Genomic DNA, 17740 nt, shown 5'->3' on the forward strand with positions numbered 1-17740 from the left:
AAAAAGTCAGCGCACAGATTTTGCTGCAGGCCCAGAGGCCTTTCTTCCTCCAGACTGTGAGGCCAGTGGACAGGTGAGGAAGTAGCACCTTCAGTCCCAGGCAGTAAAGGGCCCTTCCTGGGAAAGGCCATGTCCTGAAAAGGAAAAACTAAAGTCAAGGAGAGTCCTCCTGAAACTCTTTGGGGATGTCACAGGGGGAAAGTGTTTCTTTGGGTATGGCTACACTGGCGAGTTGCAGCGCTGGAAAGCCTCCACCAGCGCTGCAATTAGTAAGTGGCCACACCTGCAGGGCACTTCCAGCGCTGCAACTCCCTGGCTGCAGCGCTGGCCGTACACCTCACTCAGCATGGGGAATAAGAATTCCAGCGCTGGTGCTGCAGCGCTGGTCATCAAGTGTGGCCACACACCAGCGCTGTGATTGGCCTCCAGGGTATAAGATGTATCCCAGAATGCTTTTATAAATTACTCTCTTTGTTTTGTTATGCAGCCTCTCTTTGTTTTGTTATGAACGAGCTCCGCCCGGAGCTCCGTTGCCACTGCTGCTTATCTAAAAAACAAACAGAGCTCCTGTTTGCTGTGATCATCTGTACCTGGCTGTAAACAATCAAATGAGAGGCAGGCAGGGAGAGTGAATGAAACAGCGGGGAGTTGTGTTGGCTGCAGGCTGTTTGCAATTAAGAGTTAAGACTAAGGGGTCCGAAACATGTTCTGATTTTTCAAGGCAGGAAGCTAAACACACAGTGTTGGCTCCAAAAATCCCCCCTCTCTTTCTCCCCACGCTCCCTGTCACACTAGACCCCACCCCCCTCTTTTGAAAAGCACATTGCCACCACTTGAATGCTGGGATAGCTGCCCATAATGCATCACTCTTAACAGTGCTGCAAATACTGCCCCACACCAGTGCTGGTAGCATGGCCACACACCAGCTCTGGCCCTGCACAACCAGTGCTGCAACTACCAGCGCTGCAGATTGGTAAGTATAGCCATACCCTTTGCCTGACCAGGGACTTGAACCCTGGACCCTCAGATTAAATTCTGATGCACTGCTAACTGAGCTAGCCAGGCTCACATTTAAAAAAAGGCAAATTTTGTGCAGAAGAGAAACCAGTCAAGAAAAATGAGGGCAGGAAACAATACAGAAAACCTGCTACTCTCGCTCTCTTAGCAGTCCTAGCCCCAGCCTGCTCCTCCATCTGGCGCCCTGAGACATTATTCTGTTTTTAGTTAAATATCAAATCCAGGAGAAAACACAATTATACAAAGCAAAACGAAATCACAAACAGAAATGTCATTGGAAATACAGAAATAAAAAAGGGAAATGCAGTTCCCATCACTTTATCATGTCGGGGCCATTCCTGTATCGAGAGCACCCCCTAAGGTCCCTGTGTGCTTACGAGAAACCTGGAGGAACTCATGCCACAGCCTGAACATGATACTCAACTGCTCCCAGGTGCTGCAGTAAAACCCTTTCCCTGCTATAACGTTGCACTCCATAGGATTTTATGAAAATATGCTAATGAGTGTGAATATAAAGTGACTGGACTATGCTTCATGCAAAAGGTCTCTTGTAAAGTATCATTACAAAGCTTATAATCTACTGTGTGTGTTCATCCTATTTGTCTGAATGGACTATTCTTGGATCTGAAACTAGAACTATGAACTATAACTCTGAGGTCCTGTTGTAATGATGCAAAGTGTGGGCCATTAACAGTGGTTTGGACTCTTGATGGCTCCCATTAACCAGGACAATTGATTGGAGATGGCTCTGTCCTGCACCATCTGTGAGTCAGGCCAGGAAGAATGAAGGCTTGGGGTCTCACAGGACATGTGACCATGTCACCTGATACAGGAATCCATCTTAAACCTGGGGCTCTTCCCCAAGACAGAGACAAAAGATTCCTGCCTTGTACCAAAGCTGTATAAGAGGGTGGAACTGAACAAACATGGCTGCAGTCATGAGACATCCCCTAGCTATCACCTGAGCTGGAACAAGGGCTATACCAGGTGAAAAGATTGGGCCCAGAAAAGAAGTAAGTCTAGTCTTTGCCTCTCAATCTGTGCAGATGGGACCTTTCCCTCCAGTGCTGGAGGATTCGCCCTTCTCATCTACCCTTGTCCCAAGCAGCACAGCAGGTGGGAATCTTAAATGTACTGAGGAGACTTAGGAGCAGAAACCCCCCAGACCTTCCATGCAATTGGCACTTGCCCCTCACTGAGCAGGACTGAAACTCCTGCAGGGAGATTGCTGGGCCACATCCCCTCTGGGCATGAGCAAAGCAGCAGGGTGAAAAGAACCTGGAGATGCTGGGGATTGAACCCAGGACCGCATACATGCAAAATATGTGCTCTACCACTGAGCTACATCCCCAGATGGGCCATGTGTGATATAGGTTGCACTCAAAGCCCTCCTGTTTCCAGACCATCCAGTGGCCTAAAAGCAGCATGGGGGACACATTCCCTGATCTGAGGCCAAACCTGCTGTCCTGGAGGCTGCTGGTTCTTAGGGGTCACTTTGCAGCAGGGCCAGATTCGATGTGTGGGGCAGAGAGAGTGGGTGCCCTGGACTCAGGGTGCAAAGAAACACTCAGCCCTCTCCCCTGTATTGGGTGGGGGGTGCTGCCACCCCCTGCTGGAAGGTAATGGGAGGGGAGGGGCGCTGTGAGTCACTCAACACCTGACCCTGGTGGCAGCAGTGCTGTGGGAAGCTCCAGGTGTTTCTAGGATCTGCTATTGCACCTGCCTGTGAAGTCCAGCTTTCCCCAGCACATTCACTGCGGTGCAATGGGGTCACTGTTTCCATGGCTGAGCAGCAAAGAATCGCTCCCAGTTTCCCTTCTATTGGCAGCAGAGTTAGCCTGTGTCGGTGGTTAATGAGGTGAATCTAATTGTAGATTGTTATTCATTCCCCACCTTGACAATTCACACAGTCCCTTTCCCATGCAGATTCTCAGCACCTCGGTGATCCTGGTAGCAGGGGTTGGGGCCTGAGTTTTTCAGGATTCTTTCCGCCTCCACCTGCAGTGAACTCAGCTTTTCCCCCATCCCAGACAATCCATGAAATAACAACAGGGGCATAAAGAAAGAGGGGAGGGAACATCTCACGGCCAGGGCTGGATGTGCCCAGGGCCCCCTGCTTGTCCATTGTTTCCATGGATTTTGGCTCCCTGCTTTGCACAAGGGACAGAGAAAGATCTTGCTGTTCTGTGTCTGTGCAAGGAAAATTGTGCTTCTGTATGAAAGAGAGGAAGGAAATGGCCCATGGTGGGACAATATCCTCAGGATTAAGACCTAAGGACTCAGGCTGAGAACTGATATAACTCCACTCATCTGGGATTTAACAAATTATCTTCCATGGAGCAGGGCCAGTTCCAGTGTTTTTGCCACCCCAAGTGGGAAAAAAAAAAAGCTGCAATCAAGGGCAGCTCTACCTCAGCTGCTTTTGGCAGCAAGTTGCTTCCCTCCTAGAGGGACTGAGAGGGCTGAATTGTCGCTGAAGCCTCCCCTTTTCATTGGCCGCCCCAGGGACCTGCTTGCTATGCTGGTGCCAGCCCTGCCACAGAGACACTAGGAAGATGGGGGAATTAGGAAAATACCATGCATTTGTTTATATTGCAAGTGAAGAATAACTGAAGTATTTTTGGTTTAAAGTCACTTTTTCCTGACTGGGAATTGAACCCAGGCCTTGGCAGTGAAAATGCCAAATCCTAACCATTAGACCACCAGGGAGCAGATGATACTGTTTTTCTTCTCACTTATGCTACACTTTCTTAGGCTACTTTCTATCCAACTTCTGAAGCTGCTCCACTGTCCACTCCCTGAGGGGCTAAGAGCAGAGTGTGCAGGAACCCCTGTACTCAGGGTCACAACCTCAGCCCAACCCAAGGCACTGAAACAAACTCAAATGATGCTTCCTCCAGCAGGATCACAGAGCAACACAAAGAAAATCCATGAAGAACAATCCTCCTCTGCCTTTATTTACCCCATCGCAACCCTCTCAGCAGCCGACTCTTGTGGGAAGGACAGTGAGCCGATAGGAGCTCTGGCATAGAGACCAAGGGAGGGGTGTTGCACCCCCTCAGTGTGAGCTGATCACATTCTGACTCTGGAAGAGGAGGGAAAGGCGATGGCCACATGATGGGGCCAGTATGTACCACAACATGGTTCTTTTATGTGGGATGACTCTGAACATTGACTGATCTCCACTCCTTTGGATTTGAAGAGATGTTTAGTTGTGTACTTAGGAACCTATAAGGCTGAAGCAATTTTATGGATGGTGACACTACGATTAAAGGGTTCTACTGGGAGGTAGAACCCTGATTAAAGGATCAGAGGGGTAGCCGTGATAGTCTGGATCTGTAAAAGCAGCAAAGAATCCTGTGGCACCTTATAGACTAACAGACGTTTTGCAGCATGAGCTTTCGTGGGTGAATACCCACTTCGTCGGATGCACGGAGATAGCTGGGAGTGCTGGTGGCATAGGGTCTGAGTAGAGAGTCCACATATCCAGACAGTCCTTCAGTGAGAGTGCCTGATTGAAGGGTTATTTAATGTTGTAGAAATTGTTAAAAACACTGAGCTTAAAATGGAACTGCCTGTTATTAAAGGCTGGTTTCCCCACATCAGTTCCATAAGCTCTGCTAGAAACACCCTGGGTTCTCTTCTGCCTCTGTGGGAACTGCAGGGAATCGTCCCCTGCTGCCCTTGGCTTCAGGCTGGTTTTTCTGGGGAGGGGACGTGGAATTGGTTTGTTTGCTGTTGAGAAGGGAGCCAGGCCAGTTCTCAGGGAACGAGAACTCCCAGCATCTTCCCAGCCCAGCCCAGGCTGCTGCCCTGTCCCAGCCTCTGTTCCCCTGGGGGCCCTGCGTGTTTGACTCTAGAGCAGGCCGGGAGCAGCAGCTGAGGCAGAGGACAGCCTGGGCCGGGCAGATAAGAAGGAGTTTAGCAAGCGAAAAAGGTAAAATGGCAGTGGAGTATTACCTTGGACTCGACGGCATTTCTCCATTGGTCTGTCTGCTTTGGGGCAGGGACAATAACACGTCCTGCTGCTTTCATTATTTCAAAGGGCGGTTTAGGATTTTCATTCTCACACACGGTGCACAAAGCAGGACTCAACCCTCAGTGCAAACTAAACTAGCTGCTCACAGATTCTGGCAGCCACAATGAGCATTTGGGTGAGAGCTCAGACCTGCCCCTGTCCCAGAGGGAGGGGGTCATCTGTGTGGGGACTGGACCACTGACTTACCCGCTCCTAACTCCCAAACTTTCAGTAACTCTATTATCAGTGCCTGTGAGTGTTATTTAAACCATAAGAGAAACTACACTGGGTTAGACCAAAGGCCCATCTAGCTCTGCATCTTGTCTTCTGACAGTAGCCAACAGCAGGTGCCCCAACAGCCAGTCAACAAGGCACCACTGGGAGTTGAACCCAGGATCTCCTGTTTACGAAACAGATGCTTTAGCCAGCTAAACCATAGTGCCTGCTGGTAGCTAAAACACACTGTCTGCCCACATCTGACTCCCTGCCATCTCCACCGGGGCCTGACAAGCTTTGCTTGTGTTTGGATTCTGCAAAGCAGAGGAGCAGGTGACGTTTTCCTTGCAAGTTGTGTGTGAGTGAATCTTTGGCCAGGTCTGCACTACAAAGTTGTTTCAGCAGAATTATATTGCTCAGGTGTGTGAAAAACACACTGTGCTCCCTCGGTTGGTAGCTTGTGGCTGGTGTACACACTGCAATGCCACGTCTGGTGACAACACTGACCTGTGTTGGTGACAAAATAAAACGACTTTGATGAGAGGTCTGGAGCTTTTTGCAGCAAACTTAAAGTGAGAGAGTGTCACTGTAGACGCTGCTGTTCATTATATCACCATAACTGGTCTCCCCCAGTATCCCACAATGCCCTCTGTGAACTCGCCTGCCCTGCATTCCTGCTGCAGAGCCATGGGCCCCTCCCCTTTCATAGCTCTGGGAAGTTCTAACAGCTGAGCCTGCTGCTCTGCTCCGGCAGCCAGGAGCAAATCACTGCCGTGAAATGCTGCTCTCTCCCGCCCTGTGAACACAGAGCAGGGTGGTGGGAACTTCCATACATTGTGGGGGGGGGGCACCGGTATCCAAACTGTGATGCCCCCATGACACCCCTTCCCTCGAGCAGGCTCTTACCTTCTAAACAGGGACGTCTGTTTTCTAGTAAAATCACTAAAAGAGAAGGAGAAAACTCAAAAGAGGTTCCTCCTGGCGCTCACGTACATGAACCGGAATACTCTCTCTGTCCTCAAAGAGAGACCTGGAGAAGGAGACTTGCTGGAGCAAAGCCACAGGGGTCTCTGAGGTTTCCCTGGCCCCTCGCCCCTGTCCTGCCTGCCTGATGTCAGCATCTCTCTGTGAGGTCACCACCTCCCCACCAATAGTCTTTGACCAATAGTCTGAGGTCCTGCAAAAGGCCTTTGTGATGTCACTGCCACACCCCTCCCTTGCTGGGCTAATGTCCTGCCCCTGCCCAGGCACTTGGGAGGTTTGAGCTACTCCCTGTGGATCACCCCACTCAAGGAGCGTTCGTTCTAGGAAGCAAGCCGGCTAGACAGGAAAACATCAGACGCTGCTCCCAATGCTACACCCTCAGCTGGTTGGTTTGCACTCTGCTCTTGGGACTCTCTCTCCTCCTCCCTCTCTGCTGCTCTCCTCCCCTAGACATTGAAGCCAGCCCGTGCTGCTGCCAACACCAACTGGCAGAAGGGCCTATAAGCCCCCTGCCTGAGGGGAGGCCAATGCATGTGGTCGGCCATAAGCAATATGATATTTTCTGTCTTATTCTCTATCCCTTTCTTAATTATTCCCAAGATTCTCTTTGCTTTTTTGACCGTCGTTGCACACAGAGTGGATGTTTTAAGAGAACTATCCGCAGTGACTCCAAGATCCCTCTCGAGTGGCAACAGCTATTTTTGGCCTCGTCATTTTATATGCATAGTTGGGATTATGTTTTCCAATGTGCATCACTTTGCGTTTATCAACAAATCTGCCATTTTGTTGCCCTTTCACCCAGTTTTGTGAGCTCTTTTTGTAACTCTTCGCAGGCTGCTTTGGACTTAACTTTCCTGAGTAGTTTTGGATCATCTGAAAATTTAGCCACCTCGCTGTTTACCTCATTTTCCCAGATCATTTATGAATATGTTGAATAGCACTTGTCCCAGAGCCCCTGGGAGGCACCACTATTGACCTCTCTCCATTTTGAAAACTGACCATTTATTCCTACCTTGTAACCAGTTATTTACCCAGGAGAGGACCTTCCCTCTCATCCCATGTGAGTGTAATAGAGCAGAATAGGGCTTCCTTGGGAGGGGGAGTGAACTGAGAATATATCAGGGGGTTGTGCACTTTTACTGTCCTGGTGAAAAAGTGTGTCTGATACTCAGTCTTTGCTGCTCCTGCCAGCTGTGACTGCTGAGGACATTTTCCTTCTCTGCTCCAGGGTCTCTCTTCTGCCTGATTCTCAGCAAGTCAGGCCCCCTTCAGACTATGGCAGAGCAGTTTGGTAATAGGCTGCAGGACTCACCACGTAAGAATATAGCTGCTGTAGCACCTTGACTGTCCATGGGCTAAATCCTGCAGCCCAGGATAACCTCCCACTGATGACAATGGGAATTGAGCCTTTGTAACTAGCTGCTGGTACCTGAGGTCTCAGCTATGGATTAAACTGGGGGCAAACACAGCTTCAGCCAAAGAAGTGAAGGATGTAAGTGAAAGAGCAAAGCTGGCCCTGGGGAGCTGCTGCAGTCCCATCACCACAGCTGGAAGGGAGAAGAGGAAAAACTCCCTAAAGTGCTGAGAGCAGCCCCGAGAAAAGGAAGTTTGTCAGTGAGATCAGTAGCAATAACTATGAAATGACGGAGTGCTTTGTCCTCTGTGCTGACATGGTTGAATTGTGTTACTTTGCTGTGAGAATAAGCTTTAAAATATCCTGCTCTAATTTCAGGATGCGTCTGTAACCATAACTGGACCCTGTGGCCTCTGGATAGTGATCTTTGGGCAGAGCTGGCTGAAGAGCCTTCCTACTCACCAGGAGATCCTGGCTTAGCCTGACAGTTCCTCCTTGCAGAACCTGGCTTGTCTGTCAGGCTCCTTTCTTGTATCTCTTCTCATACAAAGAAAAGACCTCACTGCACAATCCTTGTAAGTGCTTGTTCAAGACACAGAGACCCTTCCTTGCAGCTAAGTCTTGGAAAGTGTTAAATGGTAAGTCTGGAGCTGATGGAAAGGTTACCATGACTCAGAGTTGAGCTGAAGTTGTTGTGACTGGAACACAGAGCACTAATCAGTATCTGATCATGGCAGCTTGTGGGAGAAGCGCGTGTTAGAAGCCCTCTGTCAACTCAGCTGTGGCTTTCTGTGCACAGAGAGCCAGACAGCAAAAAGTCTGCAAGTCTTGAAGGAAATGGGGAATGTCTGTACTTTGGAATTTGAAGGTGTAGTCTTGGACCATCAAGTGGAATGATTGCAAATACTCCCTGAGGGCAGGCACCGTGGTTTAGCTGGCTAAAGCACCTGTTTAGCAAACAGGAGATCCAGGGTTCAACTCCCAGTGGTGCCTTGGTGTATGGCTTCTACCTTCTCTACTCACATTTTCCTGTGTCTTCCTAGGAAACAGACGAGACCTCCCTTGGCAATCCAAGTAATTGCTTGCTAAGGAAAAGGCTTCTTTGCAGAGGAGCATTGGAGAGAATCAAGTCACCAGCCTGGAGTTGATGAAAAGGCCATTGCGTGGGCAAGGAGGTTGCTTAGACTGCAATTCCTGTGACTCGAGAGCCTGTGTTGCGCCCATGCAATTCGCTGGGAATATCTGTGCACAGAGCCCCTTCTAGAGGGTTCTCTGCAGGGCTTGCAGGAAATGGAGAATTACTGTCCTTTCACCTTTCATTTTATTGTTGTTGATGAAACACAGAGCAGTTAGGGGAGAAGTCCCAGCGAGTGGCACCGTGGCAGAGCTTGCCAAGAGACCTGCTGGATAAAAAGCAGATCCAGCATCCAGTGCTGCCTTGCTGAACACGCCTCCTCTTGTCACCTTTTGGTCGATCTCTTTTGTTAACGGGGAAGCCCGACTCTGGCTAGCCATACAAATGCTTGCAAAAGAAACGGGTCTTTTTGCTGACAAGTGTAGAAAAGAGGCATCGGATAAATGTGGAAACAAGGTCAAGGTCGCTGTGACTCATCTTGCATGTCCAGCTCTTGGAGCTGCAAGGCACTAAGCACAATATTACCCTGGCTGGTCATAGGAGAGTCTCTGTGTGGTGGGATCTGTGGGGTACAAACCCAAACAGTGGGACTGCTCTGTCCTCTTATTTCTCCAGCCTGGGCTGTGTCTTACAATGCTGCACTAGTGACAAGCAGCAAAACCCTCCTGGTGCTGTGATTACTCAGCCAACAACATGCAGCAATGCACCCAACTAAGTGGCATGAATGCTCTATAAGCCACTCCTCAATTATACATAGAGAAACACCAGCATATCTCCCCAGCCCTCAGCCTTGCACCTCAGAAATGTACCATCTTACACTGCTCAAAACCTCTTGAAAAGTGCAAGCTCATTAATTAATTCGCCACGTCCTCAAAAAAAAAAGTGACCATGCTCCAGCCTTTTTAATCTGAGCAGCTTTCCCAAGCACTTTGGACAATTTCACAAGTCAGTGTAAAACATTAAAATAAGTTTATTAACTACAGAAAGATAGATTATAAGTGATTATAAGTGTTAGGCACAGAGGTCAAAGTTGGTTACATAAGAAATGAAAATCGAATCTCAGTGTGACATTCTAGACCTTTGGGGGAGCGGCTATAACCCCCATATTCCTCATTTTCACATAATCGTGATCTTACATATAAAGCATGACTTGTAAGGTATCAAGGGAAAGGATATGATCTGCTGCAAGTCATTTCTCTACCCATCTATGTACACCATTCATGCATATGACGTTATGAGAATTGTGTAGTGTGGTTGTCACTGTGCTGTAAGTTGGGGGAATCAGCCAGATATTAGCTCCCCAGTGGCAACAGCAAGGAAAGTAACCAACGCCCAGACAGGGTGTCAAACAACCCATCAACAGCCATTGTCCAGCAAGGGAGCTACAACGCAATGACTCACCTGCACGAGGCCACACGAGGGGAATATCTCAGCCTTGCTTGGAGAGACGCAGTGCTGCTCACCTGACTCTGAAGGGGGGGGGCAAAGCCAATGGGGAAGGAAGGACATGATAAAAGGAGAGACGTTCGCCAGGCTTTTCCTCTCTCTTCCAGCTCCGCCTACAGACACCCCCACACCAAGCGACTGAAGCGCTGATCAAAGGGGAGAGCCTGGCTGAAAAGCAACCAGCCAGCCTGTGGTGAGAAGCATCTAAGTTTGTAAGGGCATTGAAAGGGTTAAGATCAGCTCAGAATGCGTTTTGCTTTTACTTCACGAAAACAGCGAGGAGTCTGGTGGCACCGTAAGGACTAACAGATTTATTTGGGCATAAGCATCCGTGGGTCAAAAACCCACTTCTTCAGATGCATGGGGTGAAAATTGCAGATACAGGTATAAATATTTATCGGAACATGAAGTGAAGAGAGTTACCTTACAAGGGGAGAACCAGTGCTGAAGGCCAATTCAGTCAGGGTGGATGTGGTCCACTCCCAATAATTGATGGGGAGGTGTCAATACCAAGAGAGGGAAAATTGCTTTTGTGGTGAGCAAGCCACTCCCAGTCCCTATTCAAGCTCAAATTAATGGTGTTAAGTTTGTAAATAAATTGTAACTCTGCAGATTCTCTTTGAAGTCTGTTTTTGAAGTTTTTTGAATGGCTACTTTTAAATGTTAATGTGTGAATGTGTTAGTGAATATGTAAATGGATTTTTGTTTGTGCAAGTCCCATATGGTGTAGTGGCCAGGATTCCTGGTGTTTTCATACAGGCAGCCTGGATTCAATTCCCAGTGTGGGAACAGTCCAGAGCTTTTGCTCAGAGGGGAGGCAGGAAATGAAAGGAATGGGAAGAGATCTGGCCAGCAGGGGAGTTGGACAGTGTTGGGAGGGGATCCCAGAAGTGGGGGTGGGGGGCAGAGGTCTGAGGGGAGATCAGGGAAGAATCCCAGCTGTGTAGGAAGTTGACACTCTGGAGAACACAGGCCTGGCATGGGGAGTGGGAAGAGTGACTCTGTCCTTCTAAACTCACCAAGGGCAGACTAGCCAGGACTGGAAGAATTACGTGTTTGTTGGTAAATGTCAATTTCTGTGTAAACACACAACCCAATGGCAAAATATTTCCATCGATAATAATCAAAATTGACAGATGGGCAAAGTAAGAAACATGCTGCTTGAGAACTTATCCTGTTCTAATCCTATTGGGGTCCCCTCTGCCTTACACACCACCATGTGGGTGTTTCATTTCCCTCCCCATTTTCACACAGAGACACAATTTCCTTTGCATGGATCCATGATCAGCAAAACCTCCCTGTGTCTCATGTCTGAGCCAGGGCATTCGATTCCATTGAAACCTTCTCTCCTGCAATGGCAATGGTCAGACAGAGGGGATGCGGCCACCTTCCCCGCTCCCCCTCGGCAGTGAGCTATTCTCTCTCCTCTTCATGCTGCTGTTGTTATTCCATGAGTCATCAAGGATAGAATAAAAAGCTGAGTTTACTCCAGGGTGAGGAAAGAAAGGAGCCACCAACTCCCTGAAAAATCTCAGTGCCCAGAGAAAACCTGCCCTGCTATCGGAATCACAGAGGTGCTGGCGATATGACGGGAAAAGGGCCTGTCTGAATTGTCAAGGCAGGAAATGAACAATCTACAGTAACATCATTAACCACAAACACACTCTAATCATGCTCCAGCCAGTAGGGAAATGGGCAGGAATTCTTGCTGTTCAGCCATGTCCACACGTACAGAGCTGCACAGCAGTGAGTGTGCTGGGGAAACTGGTCTGAGCAAACAATTGGAAATGACCTTTCAGTGAGAACAGAACCAGAGTGTAGAAAGGCCCCTGTGTTAAGTGGTTGTGGCTGAAGGCTTAGGGAGCTGGGCTAGAAAACCATGGGTGTCTTTCTGTGGAGGCTTGATTCTTGCCAGCAAGGCAAGGCTGGTGTGTGGTATCTTCATGGTTGTACTTTCAGTGTCAGATCACCCACAATGCGCCAAGTCTAGACGTATTCAGAGGCTAAGGACAAGTCAACATTTCAAACACTGAGTCTATGTCACTGCAGCTCATTAATGGAGATGCTCTATGCCAGAGTTTCTCCAACTTCCTTTCACTACAACCCCCTTCTGCCAAAAAAATTACTACATGGTCCCTGGGAAGGGAGGTGGAAGGATGCCATATCTTATACTGACATGGGCCAACTTCTCATAAACTCAAGGCTGGATCAGTGGGAAGAACGTCTCCCTACAGAAGAGACTAACACAATAGGAACAGGGATTCTTTGTTCAATCTGCAACTCTGAATAAGACACAATTCTTTAGTTCTTAGCTCCAACACCTGGCAATTTGCTGACCAGGCCTATCTTAGCAAGCAAGGCTTTCTGTTTACCCCAGCTTTCTCTTAGCTGATCATGATTTGCTAGGCCTCTGGTCCTTTGACCATACTCTGGACTTTGGGTCTGGAAAAGAGCTGGCACAATCCATACACCAGGTTGTTATATAAAATGCACATGGATTTTTAACCCTTCACATTTAGTAATGGCAAAGTTCTTGGTTCAGGCTTGTAGCAGTGATGGAATAAACTGTAGGTTCAAATCAAGTCTCTGGAGTCCATCCACAGCTGGGATGGGTCATTCAGTCCTTTGTCTAGAGCTTCAGTTTGTAGCAAAGTCCCTCCAGAGGTATATAGCAGGATTGAAGACAAGATGGAGATGAGGCATCAGCCTTTTATACTCTCTTGCCATGTGGTCTTTGCTTTCTTTGTCTCAAAGACGCTCTATCCAGCACGTGGCATAGAAAAACCTGAGTTCTGTCCACAGGCAGGTCCCTGCATACCTTGCTGAGGCACAAGGCGAATCTGCCTTCTCTCAATGGGTCGATTGTATAGCTGATGGTACTTAATGGGCCATCAAGCAAGCTAGGCAGAACTGACATCAACTTGTTTGGCTGGGGTGTTCCCCAGAAGCAGAACACAAGTTTGAAATATGGGCAGCATAGACCCAATATTCATAACGTCAACTACAAAAATGATACACATCTAGAGATAGCATCATTATAATCAGTCAATCAGAACCTCTCCATAAACCCCTTACACGACAACCTTCCAATTTTGCAACAAAAAAACTTCAAAAACAGACTCCAAAGAGAAACTGCTGAACTTGAATTAATATGCAAACTAGATACTATTAACTGTGGCCTAAACAAAGACTGGGAATGGTTGGGGCATTACACCAATTGAATCTATTTCCCTATGTTAAGTTCTCCTCACACCTTCTATGGGCCATCTTAATTATCACTTCAAAAAGTTTTTTTTCCTCCTGCTAACGATAGCTCATCTCAATTGATTAGACTCTGCCTGTTGGTATGCATACTTCCACCTTTTCATGTTCTCTGTATGTATAAATATTCCCTGTCTGTGTGTTCCATTCTATGCATCCGAAGAAGTGAGCTGCAGCTCACGAAAGCTCATGCTAAAATAAATTTGTTAGTCTTTAAGGTGCCACAAGTACTCCTGTTCTTTTTGCGGATACAGACTAACACGGCTGCTACTCTGAAACCTGTTAGAATAGAGATATTCAGGCTGCCTGTACAGGCCTAGACTTTAAGAACTTAGGTGCATTTTTATCACTTAGCTAGTGACAGGGGTATAAAACAAAGACCCAAAATCCCAGTCTGCCTGTGTCTGGGGCTTCTCTCCCTCGGAGAGTCTGAGCCCTGGTTCGTAGGCGAAGGCCTTTGGCTAAGCAGCAGGGGCAGCCATAAGCTGGGAAGCGAACGGTCCCATCCTCACCTCCCAAACCCGTCACACTGAACTAAGGTGGGGCTGGGCTGTTAGGAAGACAATCCTGTCCCGATAGTGCCCATCACCACCAGATAAAGAAACAGATCTTAAGGGAGCATCCGGTCTGGCACGAAATCCCTTCTCAATGGTTGTGGTTGTGAAACCCTCATTTCTGTAGGGTTTATCTTTCTCGCCCCCACTTTTCTATTGTCAATTTGTCTGGTTCTCTAATTGTTTCTGTCTGCCGCCGAATTAATTTTGCTGGGTGTAAGTTAATTAGGGGAGTGGGATGTAATTGGTTAGAGATTTCTGTTACAATAGGTTAGAACTGGTTAGTTACAATGATTGGTTAAGGTCTAGCTAAGACTATTACTGTGTAAACTGGGGTCAGACAGGAAGTGGGCGGGGAAATTGGAATCATGCCAACGGGGGGGGGGAAATGGGACTAGGGAACGGGGAACAGGGACAGAGGCCAGGCTCTGCGGTGTCAGAGCTGGGAAGGGGGATGTGGGGTAAACATTCTGCAGTGTCAGAGCTCATAGACTCATCGACTTTAAGGTCAGAAGGGACCATTATGATTGTCCAGTCCGACCTCCTGCACAACGCAGGCCACAGACTCTCACCCACCCACTCCTGTAACAAACCCCTGGCCTATGTCTGAGCTATCGAAGTCCTCAACTCGTTGTTTAAAAACTTCAAGGTCAGAGAATCCTCCAGCAAGTGACCCGTGCCCCATGCTGCAGAGGAAGGTGAATCCCCCCCAGGGTCTCTGCCAACCTGCCCTGGAGGAAAATTCCTTCCCGACTCCAAATATGGCGACCAGCTAAACCCTGAGCATGTGGGCAGGACTCACCCGCCAGCACCCAGGAAAGAATTGTCTGTAGGGATGTGGGGTAAACGCTCTGCGGTGTCAGAGCTGGGAAAGGGGACACTGGAGAACAGACTCTGTCGGTCTATAGAGATAAGCCCGACTGGTGTGAAGGGCTTCGGAATCTGCTTGCTTGGAAACTAACCCCAGTAACCATCCCTTTGTCTGCGCTTCCGACTTCTGGTCTTTTGCTGCTTGCTGTCTGCGTGACAAGAGCCAGGGAAGTGGGCGGGGGAAGGGAAAGCCCTCTAACAATGGCTCCTTGCTCCTCTCCCTCCAGGCTCAGGGGTCAAGGATGGGCAGGACTCCAGGCTCTGCTTGACGGATCCTGGCACAGGGGCTGCAGGAGGGACTGGGGAAAGGATTTCAGGTTCTGACCTGTGCTCTGGAGAGGAGGTAATAAGTGAAGGGGGTGTTTTTGACTCTTCCCCTGCCTCAGGGTCCCCAGGACTAGAATTCTACATTCCACAGGGCCAAATAACTGTGTGAAGCCATTTGGCTAATGAAAACCAGTGCTCCAGGTGAGGCTTGAACTCACAACCTCCTCTCAGCACTGCCCTATAAGTACTGCACACTAACCAATTGCACCACTGGAGCACCTGTTAATTGTGATTCTCCAAAATCCCTAGGTTGATACAGGCAAGGAGTGACCCCAAAACATTCTCAGTGGAGCTGAGAGCAGGTAGCGACAAGTGTTGTACTCGGTGGGGTGGATTCTTCTTAAGGGTTCCAGGCACCATTTGACCCTTTTGTTCTTCTCTGTGTAATAACAGAGCTGATTAAGACTCAATGGAGAGTCTTGCTGCAGACCAACGGATCTGAAATCACTGATAACCAGCTCTAAGCATTAGTCCTGCTTTGGGACAGTGTCTCTCATGCAAGAAACTGCCCAGTCTCTGCTAGCAGTGAGGCTCCCTCACTAACAGCTGAAATCAGGGAGAGCTGTGTGAAGTGCAGGGCCCCAGAGGTGCCTGAACAGGGGGGAACAACACCCCAGGACATTAAAAAATGGGAGGGCTCTGCCTTGCCACTTTGTAATGCCTGTAAGGGCGAGTGAGGGTGGGGAGGGGACGGAGAGCAGTGAGCGGGAGGAAGGATCTTGGGGGATGAGGCAGTGTAGGAGCGGGGCATTGGGGAGGGGGTGGTGAAGGGGCGTGGCCTCAAGTAGAAGGGGTGGGCCTACTGCTTGGGCTCTGGTGGCCACCACTTTTAGGCAGCGCCACCCAGGCGGGGGGGCAAGTGGGGCAAAAAAACCCTCCATAGCAGTCCAGTTCCTTTGCTGTTGCTTGGCTAACCACTGCATGCATGTGCTCTACCGTATGCCCTGAGCTGATTCCCGGCTTTTGGGCTCAATACAGCCTTGCCCCTCCATGTCTCTGTGGCACAATGGGTCAGTGTGTTCGACTGTTAACCGAAAGGATGGTGGTTCAAGCCCACCCAGGGACCAGGCTAAGCCTGTGCTGCTTCCCTGAGGCCTGTGGGGGGAGCCTCAAAGGTCCCATTTTGCTGCCTCTTGGCCTCAGTGCTTTCAGCTGGTGGTCCAAAGAGCAGGCTGGATGCCATTCAGAAACCCATCTGCCAGCAGCGGTGCCAGAGGCTCAGGCTTAATCCTCAAAGCCGAGAACAAAAACTTTCAGCCGGGAACATTTCGCTCCCTTCCCGCCTCTGCCCAAGCGGCAAGGGAGAAGCGGAGGAGACAGGCCGGCTCAAAGACGCCTCCCTCCCACTTCCCTGTACGCTGTGCAAAGCTCTTGGCCTGCCTCATGCCTCGTCAGGAAAGCGCGGCCATGCGGCCCAAGCCTGAGTCACGTCCGCGGCCTGGCCCGCCCCGCCCCGGCTGACAGCGCGCAGAGCCACGTGAGTCAATGGCAGGTCGAGTCGGGAGCCTCGGCTCTTTCCCTTGACAGCCACACACACAGCGCTGCCTAGCACCCCGAGATCCTCCCTCGTGCTCTCCCGCAGCAGCCGCCTGCCGGTGTGGGTGGGAAAAGGGGACCAGGAAGCACTGCAGCCTCATTCCGGGACAGGAGGCCGTTGCCACGCCCAGGCCTGCCTTTTGCCTTCAGCCCAGGCAGCCAGAGGTGCCAGGGAGCTCCCTGGCAGGCCGCCGCTTCGCCTCAGCCACCTCTTGCCTCATGGCCTAGGCTCTTGGTGCTCTGCTGGTCACCGGCTCGCTTGAAAGCCCAGAGGGAAAAGAAACAAGCGCACACGTAGCAGAGGATGGTTTCGATCCATCGACCTCTGGGTTATGGGCCCAGCACGCTCCCGCTGCGCCACTCTGCTGCTTCTTTACACCCTCCCCCTGCCACCTAGCCGCCACTATCCGGATTAGTGCCTTACACGCCCTCGCTCTGGCAGGCAGATGCGCAGGCTGCTAGGCAGCTGCCCTGGTCACAGGATTTTACAGCTAGCTTCTACAGGGTAAAAAGGATCTATTTGGGGTTTGGACCCCATTGGGAGCTGGGTAGCTGAGTGCTGGAGACGGGAGCACTTCTTAAACTGTTTTCAGTTACGCTTTCAAGCTTGTGGGGGACGAGGTTCAGCCTTGGATCCGTGTCTGCAGCAGGCAAGCGCCTCTGGCTCAATCGCCCCCCGCCGTATTAGCAGACTAAAACACGGAGCGAACGCACACACCTTGCAAAGGAACAGGAGCCGGGATCTCAAACAAAAGTCAACATTTTATTAAGATGAGATTCAAAGGAAAAAAAAGTGTACGGTACAGAGTTTCGGCATAGAAGTTTCTGGTGCTCAGGGAACCACGTACAGCTTACCCAAGGGGTGCGAAGTTTGGTTTAAAATGGGGTGGCGTAAGAAATACATAATCTGCAATAGCCCGGACTGGGGGTAAAAAGTTAACATACAGACAGTGAGTTAGGAGGGTATGTTGTCCATATGAGGGCTCCGTTCGGGTGTGGAGTATAACGAGCGGTTACGACGA

At 49.6% G+C, this 17740-nt stretch overlaps 5 non-coding genes across 5 annotated transcripts; 1 reads left to right on the top strand and 4 right to left on the bottom strand.

The window, feature by feature from the left end:
* Positions 1-2296: 2296 nt before the first annotated feature.
* TRNAA-UGC lies at positions 2297-2368 on the bottom strand. Its single transcript has one exon. It is a non-coding gene; the product is annotated as a tRNA-Ala (tRNA).
* A 1286-nt stretch (positions 2369-3654) lies between these two features.
* Positions 3655-3726, bottom strand: TRNAE-UUC. Its single transcript has one exon. It is a non-coding gene; the product is annotated as a tRNA-Glu (tRNA).
* A 1678-nt stretch (positions 3727-5404) lies between these two features.
* TRNAT-CGU lies at positions 5405-5478 on the bottom strand. The gene has a single exon. It is a non-coding gene; the product is annotated as a tRNA-Thr (tRNA).
* A 10696-nt stretch (positions 5479-16174) lies between these two features.
* TRNAN-GUU lies at positions 16175-16248 on the top strand. The gene has a single exon. It is a non-coding gene; the product is annotated as a tRNA-Asn (tRNA).
* Positions 16249-17013: 765 nt separating this feature from the next.
* TRNAM-CAU lies at positions 17014-17085 on the bottom strand. Its single transcript has one exon. It is a non-coding gene; the product is annotated as a tRNA-Met (tRNA).
* Between the last annotated feature and the right edge of the window lie 655 nt (positions 17086-17740).

The sequence above is a fragment of the Mauremys mutica genome, unplaced genomic scaffold, assembly GCF_020497125.1.
Source record: "Mauremys mutica isolate MM-2020 ecotype Southern unplaced genomic scaffold, ASM2049712v1 Super-Scaffold_100355, whole genome shotgun sequence".
Classification (NCBI taxonomy): domain Eukaryota; kingdom Metazoa; phylum Chordata; order Testudines; family Geoemydidae; genus Mauremys; species Mauremys mutica.